This window comes from Thunnus thynnus, chromosome 20, assembly GCF_963924715.1.
Source record: "Thunnus thynnus chromosome 20, fThuThy2.1, whole genome shotgun sequence".
Classification (NCBI taxonomy): Eukaryota; Metazoa; Chordata; class Actinopteri; order Scombriformes; family Scombridae; genus Thunnus; species Thunnus thynnus.
In genome coordinates this window covers 21,171,025-21,184,493 of record NC_089536.1, presented here as the reverse complement: position 1 = coordinate 21,184,493, position 13,469 = coordinate 21,171,025, and the positions used below count along the sequence as shown (strand labels likewise).

At 40.2% G+C, this 13,469-nt stretch overlaps 2 long non-coding RNA genes across 3 annotated transcripts in view; one reads left to right on the top strand and one right to left on the bottom strand.

The window, feature by feature from the left end:
* LOC137172061 (uncharacterized) overlaps window positions 1-7,357 on the top strand; it is a 38,383-nt gene extending 31,026 nt beyond the window's left edge. The window contains exons 4-5 of the long non-coding RNA XR_010924872.1: window positions 6,070-6,102; window positions 6,246-7,357. This is a non-coding gene — a long non-coding RNA (uncharacterized lncRNA). The remainder of the gene's footprint in view (window positions 1-6,069; window positions 6,103-6,245) is intronic.
* An 87-nt stretch (window positions 7,358-7,444) lies between these two features.
* On the bottom strand, window positions 7,445-12,221 carry LOC137172063 (uncharacterized). 2 transcript variants are annotated; one of them, XR_010924874.1, is made up of 3 exons: window positions 8,649-12,221; window positions 8,171-8,552; window positions 7,445-8,066 (listed from the first exon to the last, which is right to left on the bottom strand). It is a non-coding gene; the product is annotated as an uncharacterized lncRNA (long non-coding RNA). The 2 variants fall into 2 exon arrangements; XR_010924873.1 differs by having other exon boundaries at window positions 8,171-12,221.
* Between the last annotated feature and the right edge of the window lie 1,248 nt (window positions 12,222-13,469).

The window sequence follows — 13,469 nt, the reverse complement described above, 5'->3', positions numbered from 1 at the left end:
TTTCATCGGTGGATCTGTATAGTCTTGAAGCTAGTTTTGCTCGTATTTTAACCCTCCATGTTGACCATTGTTGCTCTTTGCCCAGCCAGAGGTTTCCAATCATTTCTGTATGCTACAGAATTTAACTTGCAGAGACTTGAAACTTGCTTGATCCACAGGTGAACATGCATGCTTAGCTTTGTATATGAATTTGTTTAATTACTGCAATAAAAAAAAGTATTGCCAAGTGCTATGCTTTGGTGTGATTTGTAGTTAATGAGCAAAATCATGCTAAACTTCACTATATAGATACATGTGCATGTAGGGTACATATTGAAGTGTTGGGGGCATTGATAATGCAAACAAGCCACAATCAGTTCTACTGTGAAACAACTCACACATATTTTGTTGAAAATTGATTGTTGTATTGGAAAAGATGAGAAAATTGAGTCGGGTTGGCATTATGCTTTGTAAAGCTAACTTCATTAACTGTTTTGTGTGTGATGGACGACTGGTTTCTTTTCGTCAGTAGTTAACAAGCGTGGTGGAGAAATGATAGAGGGGAGAGAGTGAGCTATGCGTGTCTAATGACCAAAGAGCTTATAGCCAACCAGCTGGCACAAACCTGTATGCTGTAATATCTGCAGCCAGTATCCCACTGGCACTACTGACCAACTGTCGTCATTCTCTTTATGAAGTATGGAAGCCGTTGCGTCGCAGCAGACAAACAGACTGACCTTTTGAGCTGTCAGTCACATTAACAAGCCAGTAAAATCCCACCCTCGCCGTTGCAGGGGCGGGACCCTGGGTGGGGGGTTGTTGCCCTGTTAAAGTTAATGAGAGCTCATATCTTTTACTGGCAAATTTTCACCTGCATGGCATGGGGCTTGAACACCAGAGTGCGTCTCCTTTCCAAACGCTGCTGCTACTGCATTTCATTAATAAACGGCTGACGCAAGTGTGTTGTGTATGGTGTATGAAGGTGTGAACAGTCGGTTGTTTTTATAATTCCTCAGTCCCCACGGTGTCACTACTCCTGTGCAATGATGCAAGCCAGTTCTTTTATATCTGAGGTGGGAAAAACACATTTTACCCAGTGTTGAGATGAATAAAAGCCTAAATGCTTAACACATGTCAGATAATGATCGGTAATACTGAGTTATTTGTGTACATAGCTTATCTTATGGAGAAAATGGACCTTGCTTTCATGTTAAAGTGTTGAGCATGTGCCTCAGACGACTTTTAATATGTAAGGACTCTGTATGTTTTGTAGTTTTCATGTGCTACTGCCAATATGGCCTCTAATTTATCTTTCGATTTGCTAAACTAATGCTGTTTGAGAGCACTCATTGCCCTCTGTTCACTATTACCTGTGCACTAATCCTCTCCTCTGTGGCTATCCGTGGAAAAGTATTTAAAGAGTCATCAAAGATTGATTTTCCATCCAACATCAGATTTTGTGTTTCGCAGCAGCTTAGCTGAGGTTTATGAGTCTTTTATGTAGTCATGTGCACCAGATTTGATAACATATCATTTTGTTGTTGAATGTGGGACAAGATAAATAGCTGTCATTTTTACAGGATACATGGGGAAATCTGTGGTTTGAATTTCCTTGGCCGACTATAGCAGTCGCCATGACAACCAGGAAATGTTTTCATTAAAGACAACACTGTGGTTTTTCATCTTTTTTCTTTCTTTGCTGTTACAGTGTGTGTAAACGCATGTGCACCCTTGTGTGGGCTTGTGTTTGGGTGTGATGTGTGCACATGCTATCCATTCCCAGGTATTTGTACGTGGGGCGCCACACTGACCAAACAAACCTGTCGAGGGAGACGTGTGACGGAACGTCCATATGTAAACCTGATCCTCTGTTTGCAGGAGAAGCCAAACAGGCTGTGTTAACCATCCACTCTGATGTTATCTGAGAGAATCTGATCTCAGTCTGTGGTGGATGGGGGAATGTGGTTCAGCTTGACAGAGGTATCCCAGCCACACACAGCGAGTCTGACATACAGGAGGGACACTGGCAGCTACAGTTTATTATTTTCTTTATTCAGTCATATATGTGAAATGAAGGGTAGCGTAAAGGATTGAGGACGGCAATATGGAAACGAGATTCACTGGTTGAGATCTGGTGGAAATTAGGTGGAAACTACATTTGGATTGACGAAAGATTACAAGCTCGCCAAGATCACACAAAACTGGTTTCTGAGCTGTTTTTTCCCCCATTCAGTTCAATGATATACTAAATGTAACTTAACATAGAAACCAAATATAACAATCATACAGGTGTATGTAATGGCCACCTGTTTAAATAATTTCAATTTAGTTGTTTAGAGAAATCAGTTTTGTTTGTCATGGCGGATGGGTTAATATTACTACACTCCCCATGACTCATCCACTGTTGCTATGGAGAAGAACCCAGTCAGAGGTGCAGATCAAAGGTGTAGTAAAATCTAAATGTTAAAGTTGTAAAAATTGATTAAACCCGCAGATTGTAAAAAGTTTTCTCAGCGCTGTAATCCTTAGATTTCACCCACTATTAGTACTGCATGTCACAGACTTTTTAAGCCACATTGTAAACTTTTTTTTTTGTTTTTTTTAGAGAACTGGATCAACAAATGTTATGCAGATTGCCATGAAATTTGGTACTTATAGTATTGTATTATAGTATTGATAAATCATCAATAGATGGATTAGCACACAATTTTGACATTCAAGGTTCCCAGATGATGTTTGAGTGAAATGCCTCAACAACTATTAGATGGATTAGCATGGAACTTGGTACACACACCCACGTCCTCCACATGATAAACTGTAATAACTTTGGTAATTTCCTGACTTGGCATCTTGCATCATTAAATTTGTCCGGTTGAGAAAAAGTAATGACTCTTCATCCACCTCAACTGTTCTTTGTGTCTGCTAATTAGCAAATGATAGTCTAAACTAGGATAGTGAACAACATTATACTTACTAAAGGTCAGCATGTTAGCATTATCACTGGGAGCATGTGAGTGTGATGATGTTAGCATTTAACTCAAAGCACCACTGCGCCTACATACTATTTCACAGGGCCACTAGAATGAATGTAGACTCTTTGCTCTTGTAGTAAAATTCCTCAAAACTGTGTTTTACTATACAGAAATCTTTCTTTGAAATTCAGAAAAAAGGACTGACTGATGTTTGTTCTACTTTCTTGAGTTCAGAGTCTAGTCCAAGACAGCCTATCTTGTATAATCCTCACAGTATTCTAATTATTTCATATCAATAAATATGACAGAGGTAGAACCAAATAGGGAGCCATTCAAAGGCCTGGCCATTTTTTGGATGTCACACTTCCACAATTAGTTGGTTTTGGTGGTGCGTGAAACAAACAAACATCAACAACAACTACATAGAAAAACAGAGGAGGTTTCCAAGAACTCCAACTAAACCACACCAGGCTGAGAGGAGCAGGGCAGCACACTCCAGACTCAGGTAGCAATGGTTTACAGAAGGAGCAGAATGCCTGTTTGTTTAAGGCTGTCGGTTATGGAGCGTGACCAAACAGACTCTTAACCACATTCCTTCTTTCTTTCGCTCTCTCTCTCTCTTCCCTGCTCACACTCTCGGTCGGCCTGTGTCTCTCTGAAAAGCGGGTACATCCACACTGCAGTCCTTCATGTTTGTTTCCAAACTGCTCACATCATATCATACCTGATGACTTTGTATGACTAGTCCTTTCTGTTGTGAGTAAATTATATCTCGGACAATGACTGAGTGGCGTTGAAATGACAAAAAACAAACAAAAGATCATATCTGCTTTTCCAGTCCGTTTCAAAAGCACAACCGTAAATTACAGCAAAATCTGTCAGTACAATACCTGAAGCATAAAAACCCACAAATACTGCACTGCCTCTAATGTGTGCTAACCGTCAACACCAGCCAAGTCTTTACAGTATGTTATGTCTCCTTTTGCTTAAAATTAGTGCTTTTAAAACTGCCGTGGCACATCAAGTATGACAACCAATTTTGTTATGGTTACAAATTCCAGTTGCCTTGGAACCTTATACCAACAGATAATAACAACAAATAATAATTGATGAAAATGTCTTCAAGCAGTTTTTGCTGCAATCAAGATAGAAACACTTGGATTGTGAATATAGTTCCATGAATGCCATTACAATCATCGAATTTAACATTAGTTTCACATATATACTTTTACTGTAATTCTAATAACTTTTCCCACAATATCCTGTAAAAAAAAGTATATCATAGGCTTTATTTTTCATAATATTACCATCAATTTGTCATCTTTCAACTGCAAAATTTATGCCGTCCACTCTTTGAAGAATCAGGTTTAGCTGTACTTACTTTATTTACGGTTAAAATCTGTTATTTTGCATAGGGTGAAATGTTGTGTTACGACAATTCTGCTCATGGTTTTGCTTACTGTTTTGTCAAAAACCACCCTGGTTGAGTCTATACTGTCCAGTCCTGTTTGTACAAATTAAACAAAAATTCCTAATACATTTTAGTGTCATCAAGATGAAGTAAACTTTACTCTGAAGAATAAAAAGACATTTGAATTCATGGAAGCACCAAAGAAGACATGCAGTAGGTAAGTACTGGTGAGTCCATGTGATTTTTGTTTACAAGTCCAGGTTCACTTGTATTAAAGTGGCGTGAACCTAAAAATACCCGGAAATATAAAACAAGCGGTGGACCAACCAACAGACCAGCATTGCCGCTAGCGTGGCTAAAAAAGGGGATTGGGGTGATTTTATCATCTCATGTCCCTGACCATGTGCCTCCACAGGTTGGTACATGACTTAATCCAGTGGTATAAGCCACTGTAACCTAGTGTTTCACCACTGTTTTGTGAAGCAGCACTGCTGTTGCTACAGCTGATCCCTTGTTACTGAACCCACGTAATACCATGTAATATTATGTCTTTGTACGCTCGCTGCAGCTCAGCGGTCGCATTTGATTCACTTGTTTTCCACACTGCACCGTGCCAGCGCTATGGTTAGCAGCAGAGCGCTCTCGAGGGGCATGACTCTCTTTGGTTTTGGACCTGAGCAGACTTACTTCCATTTAATGAGGCCCGTCTTTAAAAATGAGAGACAGAGAAAGAGAGTGAGAGAAACATATCCTTCGCTCTGTTCTGTCTGAACAGCTGCATCTGTGGTTTTATCCTCTGATGGTGCTGTGGTTTTGGGAGTTGTGCCCTTTAGACAATCTACCTCTGCTCTGATGTTTGGAGAGAGAGAGAGAGAGAGAGAATGAGATACACATCGTTGGCACAAAGCAACATGGACTCTTGCAGAATGATTGATAGCACATAATTAAAACACAAAATGGCACTTGGTTAAGTAACTTACTGTGAGACCGTAGTTGACCAAATGGCAAACACTTATTCAAACCAAATCATTAATAATTAAGAAATATGGCATTATGAACTTTATGCAATGATTCTATCCCCAAAATGGACATAGAACATTTTGAATTATAACAGCTCAAGTGCTAAATGGCAACAGGCTTCGCCACAGTAACCAAAACACCATGCAACATTTAGTCTCCACTACTGCCTGTGCCAGAACGTCTCAGCGCAGGACTGATACCCAAGACCAGACACATGCAGGAGAGCAGCATGGAGAAATCATCATGAGAGAAAAAGAGGAGGACTTGGAGGAGATGAGAGAAGTAATAAAACTGAAACGTGGTGTCGCAGCCAGGGCTTGTGGTTAGGCTGAGGTATAGGCATTGAAAACAAATTTAGTGAGCACATTTCGTGAGTGTGAGGCTTGACGTAGCATTGCTGTGTTGGATATCTGTCTAAAAACAACCAACTTATCAACTCAACTACTGCAAAGAAAAAAACTACAACTCCTAGTGCTATTACTTTATGTCACTGTGTGGTTCATAGTTAGTAATGATACCTTATGGCAGTATGTTTTTTTTGTGGTGGTACAATACTGTACGGCTCTTTATGAATTTTAAATAGCACTTTGTAGTTCTCTGTGGTACAGTTTATGGGTTACTTGTGGTATTTTGTGGTATTCTTTGTTGCTCTGTGGTGACTTTCTCTTCCTTTATTTTTCTTCACAGGGCTGCTTTTCCATTGGTCAGGTGCATTGAAAGGTTTGTATCCACTTGGCTTTGGTAGTGTGTGTGTGTGTGTGTGTGTGTGTGAGTGAGTGTGTGTGTGTGTGTGTGCATATCTACTGTATAACCTAGTCAGATGCCAGTTTTTCTAAACTGACACTTATCTCTTCATAATAAAGGCCAATCATCTAACCTCCCACTTGCAGCTGGTGGACAAACGGAGGAAGAAGAAGACAAAAGCGTAACAAGAGGAAAACAACAGATAAAAGATAGAAAGAAGCTCAAACAGAATGAAGGAGTGCGGGAAGGGAGAGACGTACATATGGAGTCAAGGACAGACAGACAAACAGATAGAGGGAGGAGAGGAAGTACGTCTCACTGTTAGTCCAGAGCAGGGACTTGTGTAGCCTTGGCATGCGATGTTATCAGGGGCAGGAGTCAACCTTTTTTTTACCTTTCAGTCTTTCTTTACCACTCTTTTGTCCATGCTATGTTGCTACTGTGTTAAGGCCCAGTCACACCAGCATTTAAAATGATGAGAATTCACTGTGGAATTGATTTATTTCTATGGAATTGCCACAATAAGTGGATATGCACACAGGGTTGAAGTTAGTCTGTGCAAATCTTTCACATCAAGTTCAACTTTGGTGAACTTTGACATGGGAGGTCGCACTTTTCACCAATAACAAACCGTCTAAGAGCTAGGTTCCATCAAAATCCAACTTTTAACCAAGTTTCCAGGAAATCAGCAAACGATAAATCTAATTAACGCATCTCCATCCACTATTTGTTAAGTCTGTTTCCATTGAACTTTGTCGCATTTCACTTTTATCAATATGCTGTTTGTCTGTGTTTTCACTCACATTTTTTTTATGCACAAATTAAAAATGCTAAGAAAAACAAGTGCGGAATCAGAGGAAGCTTATAGCTTATTAGCTTTGTTGTATCATGCACTTTTATTTAACTCTGTTCTACCAGAGTATAAGTGCTCCACAAGAGAAGCATGTGGTGTAGGCAGTTAAGTGACACAAGTCTAGAAAATACGTTTCTTAAATATATTGTGTGAATCTATCATCACATTAGTCACACAGCTAGCTAAAATTGTTGGCAAGCTAACTAGCTTGGAGAGTTATGGTAATTAAATAGGACTTGCATGTTCCCTGCTGGCTAAGTTGTTTGCTACAGTAGTTCGTCAACTACTACACACACATTTCTAGCATCATTTATTTAGCAAGGATGCACAGATGAACTTTGCTGTATGTGCCTTAGCCTTTCCCTGCAAATCATTTTGTCCTGAAATACAGTAAACACCTGTTAAAAGATACTCTCAGTATCTTAATCGAGGTACTCCTGAGCTTCAAATTCAAGAATGGTTCCCTTTTAGGTTGTGCAGTATGTTCATTTATTGTGTACCATTTGAAATAGGATTTCTCTCTGTATTAATACAGGTTCAATGTAGAATATCATCATTGAAAGAACTTTTTGTGTTTTAGCAAAATCATGTTCAGCAACGTCTTTTCCTTCTGGTAATATCAAAACATGGAAAATAGTAATTTCTCACCATTGATCATATATGTCATTCTACATTTTTGAATGATCACTCCTACGTCATTGACACCGGAAACTTCATGTAATTCACGGGGAGGTTGGCAGGATGACGAGTGAGCAGCGAGTCCCGTGGGACGCTGGGTTAACCACTAACAACCAGAGGCTTTCCAATGCCAACCATGCAGCGCTTAAAACAGCCACTTCACCAGCACAATGATGGACATATGGTGCCAGACGGGAGTGCCTCACTAGCTGGGCAGCCACCAATATTCATTGTTCACACATATGAAAGGCAAAAGGGAACGGACAGCTCCAAGAAAATCTATTATGGAGTGGTATTAAAGAAAACACACTTGGAAAATACTCAAGGACAAGCGAAAAACATTCCCTTTTTCCATCCTTTTTCTGTCTCCGTCAGCCTCCTTTTCCTTTATCTCTCTATCCAAAAACAGCTGGGAACACAGTGGAGTGAAAGAAAAAGAGAGAGAAAGTGAAGCCATGTCTCAGTAAGAGCACCGCTCAAGTTCATAATCAGCCAAATCAAGTTTATACTTACTGACGGGCTGTTCCACTGAAAGCTGTGCTCCCTGCCAGGGGTGTGTGGGTGAGTTCGAGCCAGCGCGACAATAAAAACCATTGTTGCGTTTGTTTAGACAGCTCGTCCAAATCCGACCCTCCCCTTTGGAGCAAATGCCCAGGTTTGTCGTCCCAATAATGGCACCTAATTTGTACGGAAGTCGAGAGAAATCAGAGTAAAGCAAAATCTGAAAAACGGCCACCTTATTTCCCCTTGCTTGCCTCCTGTTGTCATATATTAAAGGTTTTTATCCTTGGACCCTGAGACTGGTGGTGATTTAAGTGTTGCTGAAACAGAGTGACACTGAAGAGCTGTTGTTTGCCAGGGAAGTGTCTGAGCTGTTTTAACGGGTTTGCTGTCCCTATGTTGTACACATCGAGGGGAAAGGGAAGGCAATTAGAAGAGGTGAGAACGAACCAGAGTAGAATATATTATCTGATCGCAGATTAAAACATACCTGGATGAACTCATACTCCTCTTGCACCCACATCCTTTCCTCTCTTTGTCTAATCAGCCCACTGGATCCCATTTTCCCTCTCTCTCTGTCATCCATCCACATGCCCATGCCAGCTGTAAGGAACTGACAGGGCAGCAAGTGGAGTGGGATTTTCCCAGAAACATTAGCCTCTCTGAGGACAAGGTGAGATTGGCGGGCAGGATGACTATCTGTCTAGCTGTCCGTCTGGGTCAGTCTCGCCGTCAGTCCTGCGCCACTTGGCTTCAAACCTCCACTGCAAACTCGTATTCATCATCAAGATATATGAGATGGCTCTTCATAGCAGGCTGAAAGAAGAAGATGAATAGGATGAGGATAAAAATGACTCTGACACAAAAAAAGAAACTTTCCGTTTGTCTTCCAGCCCATTTCTCTCACATATTCCCTTTTTCCCATCCTATAAACAATGGCACTGAGTCACTGCAAGTCGTGACCCTTCTCTGCCAGGCCAAGTGTTTAAGTCCCTGGGATCAACAAGGTGAGCAAAAAAGCCTGCTTAGACTATTACATATTTCAGTCAAATCACAAGTCACAGAATTTTCCTTCAATTATCCACGTCTACATGACAGTTCTGAAGTAATATTTGTGTTAAAGTAACTGGTTTTGATGTGTTTCCCTGAGAGGTGCAGTGCACAAATAGAACAGCCGACAAAAACAATTTGATAAATGACTAAAACATGAGAATTGTTCAAAATTGCTAGATCCAAACAGAGCATATGAAGCGTCAGTCCCGAAATGTCTGATATCCAATTTAGGTTTGTGGTCATGAGGAGCACAAGGCAACAAAGGTGTTGATGGGGATGTTAAAGTGTTCAGTCATTCAAAAAACAGGGTAATTTGGCATTTGTAATAAAAGGGGAAGATGCCTTTGCCCTCCTGTCTTTCTCTACTGCACACACCTGCTCTCAGGGTTTAGGTTGACAGTTTCTTTGCAGCAACCTTTTCTTAACGTGTATGTATTCATTAAACATAAGAATTCTGGATAAAATCCTCCAAATGATGAGATAATCCAAATTTGTGAGTTCCTTACTAAAACAGAAGGTGTTGCGGATACAAAGAATATACGGTTTCACCCATGTTTCTCTGTGGTTTTTTTTAATATATATATTTTCTCTATTTCTAGATATGAGCAGCAGAGAAGCTCCATGCTTATCTCTGTTCGCTCACTTTTTAGCTTCCTTTTCTTCTATTTCACAAGCCTCTTCTACTTCACATGTGTTTTGCGCACCACCGCTTTTTTTTTTTTTTTGCTTTAATCCCTGCTACAAACAGGTTTGATTAGTTGTTTGGTTAACCTTCGTTTTGACATACATTGGGCTGCAGCCTTTTCCACCGATCCAACACCTTGGACCGGCTTTACTCATACTGTGTAGGCATGTTTGGTTATCATCTCGTTTCACAAATAACAGTGTGGCCTTGAGCAGACACATGACAAATTGAGGATCATCTGGGATCTGAACTTGGGACAAACCCCAAAACAGAATAAACTTACAGGGCTGTAACAAGAGTGTAAGTTCTTATATTCAGGTGCAGGATTGTTTTTTAGATTTGTAAAGTGTTTTTTTTTTAGTTGACAATAACAGAATAGAGAAATGAGTGATTTAAAATATACAAATCTGGGTTAACAGCAAAGGTAATGTCTGCAATTTCTTTACTCACATGCTGGTTATAACAGACAGTATAGGAGAATATTCACTGACCTCATTGAAGCACAATTGTTCCACAGTTTTCTCACATCCCAACAAAACAAACAGCACTTGTGAGTCACTTTAGCCTGTCATGACCCATCCTCACTGATCCCACTGTTAAAATCCCTGAGCTCAGCAACCTGATAGACCAGACTACGTCAACAAATATTCTCCTGTTTCCATCAAATCTGGGATGAGTTTTCCTTCATCTTTCTGGCGTAAAGCAACATGATCAACGTCAGCGGAATCTACATCAGTTCTCCAAACTTTTAAAGTAGGATGATGAGTTAAACTTTTCAAGGCCTTTCTGAGGCTCTGAAGTTATATCACAAATATTCCAGGAGGCTTCCAACTGTTGTCTAATGTGGGTTACTGTGACACAGGGAATTTGCTTGACTTTAGAGCAACCCATCACCAGACAAACACATTGATATTGGACAATTTGTTCAATGGCAACATTGAAAATCAACGTTAATCTTGTGGTAATCATCCAATATGGGTGCAATTCTTGGGCATACTGTGTTGTTTAGTCTCCATCCAGCTGGCATACGTTTACACAGCTGTTACAGCCCAGTCACTACTCACTACTCTGGGCAACTGAGTCAGTTTTGCCAGATGAGATTGACAAAAAGTCAAAGCCCAGAACCCACCCAATTGTCATAAAAGTAGCAACAAACGAAACGATAAGTTTTCACTCATGCTGATGTTACAAGTGTTTTATCACAGAATTACAGAATGACAATTGGAATAGGAAAAAAGTTTTAATCTCTAAATAATATAATAAACTGAAATAAAGAGTTGGTTGTGTAAAGAGTGCATTGACACAATACAATACATTAAATACAATTTAAAAAATCAATTAAAGTTTGCTTTGACTTTATTGAACATCTTTGACTGATGCGAGGCATCAATGTTAGTTTTCAGACACGTCTGTATTATTAAAGGACCAGTGTGCAGGATTTAGTGACATCTAGCATTGAGGTTGCAGATTGCAACCAACTGAATACCGCTCTCCTCACCCACCCCTTCCAAGACATGCAGGAGAACCTACGGTGGCCATAAAACTGTGAAAAGGCCCTCTCTAGAGCCAGTGTTTGGTTTGGCTGTTCTGGACTACTGCAGAAACATGTGGCAGTGCAACATGGCGGACTCCGTGGAAGAGGACCCGCTCTCTATGTAGATATAAAGGTAAGTCTAAGGTAACAAAAACAGAAAGATTCTTATTTTCATGGGATTATACACCATTTAAAACATACTTATGAATATTATATTCCATTTCTGCCAAGTCCGTTCCACTAGATGCCACTAATTTCTGCACACTGGACCTTTAAGTACCAAGTCAGCTATATTGGCACTTTCAATAAAATCTGATTTTCCCACTTGTAATTACAACTTGGATATTGACGTGAACCCTATTTACAAGTTGGAAACTTGTTATTAACTCTGAAAGGACGCGATCACAGAATCAGCCAACTGAACAGTATCAATCTCAATCTACTTGGAAGAAAGGTATATTCCTTCATATTGGAATGTACAGTAGCTGAACTTTTTGTCTGTGGAGACCACCCAAATTGTACAAGAAGTAGCTTAAATTATTGCAACCTGCCCTTGGGAAATTTTACTTGCCTAAATAAATAGAAAGTATTGTAAGTAATGTTGAAAACCGGGTGGGTGGAAAAACACTCAATCTGGCAACACAGGTCACTGAAACATCTCACTGTGTAGTTTACATCACTGTTCTGTATATAAGTAGGCAATTTCACATTACACACAAAAAAGACAACTTTTTTTCAAGGAAATAAATACATTTTGAATATCTAAAGAGGCAAGGTAACAGCCTTGGTGAACGTGTGAATTTATTACACTGTAGGACAGTTTTTGACCAAATGATGTATGTGAAATTTCTTCATTTTCCCTGATGGCTTTCTTGACAAACAGGCTCATTGAATTGTCTTCAATGACCCGGGAGCCGCAGTGGAAAATGTACGATAGGTCTTGGCCTCATTTTGTTCTGGTGCCGCTTGGTCCGATGCGGGAGCACACACAATGACAGCCCAGAGAGGTCTCATTTTAAACTGCAGCAGTGACCTCAAAGTTATGGCTATGGGATGTGGGTATGGGCTAATACCCATCATACTAACTATACCCCTGATGGAAAAGTGGCATAGAGAGAGGGAGACGGGGTGACTGTGACATTTGATTTGTTCTGCCATGCTGATACCCCCGCAATCTCATGGTTTACTAAATTACAGCCTTGTGCTCTCTCTCTCTGCTTCATTATCCGTCGCCCACAAACACACACGCATATTTCATTTTTCATTCACACACAATGAGTGATGTAAGAGTTTAGTGACAGAGGAAGAAAGGGTACTGTGGATTTGGGAAAATGTGTAGCTAATACATTCTTTTCAACACCTAAAAAGAACAAAATACTTACGAGTGACTTTTAGGACTTGCCATATTTATTTTGAGCTTGGATGTCTGTTGAAACAACTCAATCAGTATAAAAACTTGAAGGCTGCTGTATATTCTAATGCATTTTTGGTCATGTCTGTGTGTAACCAAGCTCTGGTAATAACATAGCTCACCAGCCAAGCTGCCCAGTGACAGCACAAATGCCATTGAGACCAGCCACCAAGCAGGCTCCTGCAAACACTCACAACCATGAACACACACAAACACACACCAGCACTCGGGGACGTAACACGCTCCTGTAGCAAAGGTACATTCTGCTCCTGTGGCGACTTCACAAATAGACTTGTTTTCTTCAAAATATGACATGTGGAAAATATGACATTAAGCCAAGCTACACTCACCACCCTCGGTCCTTTTAACCACACACACACCCACCTACCCACTCATGAAATGAGAGGTTTATGGCAGAAGATAAAGGCAATTTAGCAGGGGCGAGGCTGAGGCGTACACTCTTTAAAGGACGATTTCTTTTGGTGTGTTTACAGACGAAGCCAATAAACACCTTACAGTTCCTCGCCACAAAAGGATTTAGTGGAGAACACTGCACATTTTAAAGCATCCTGTCTGTACTGTGATGAGTCATGACACATTTATAAAGAAGAACCTTTGAAGAACCTTT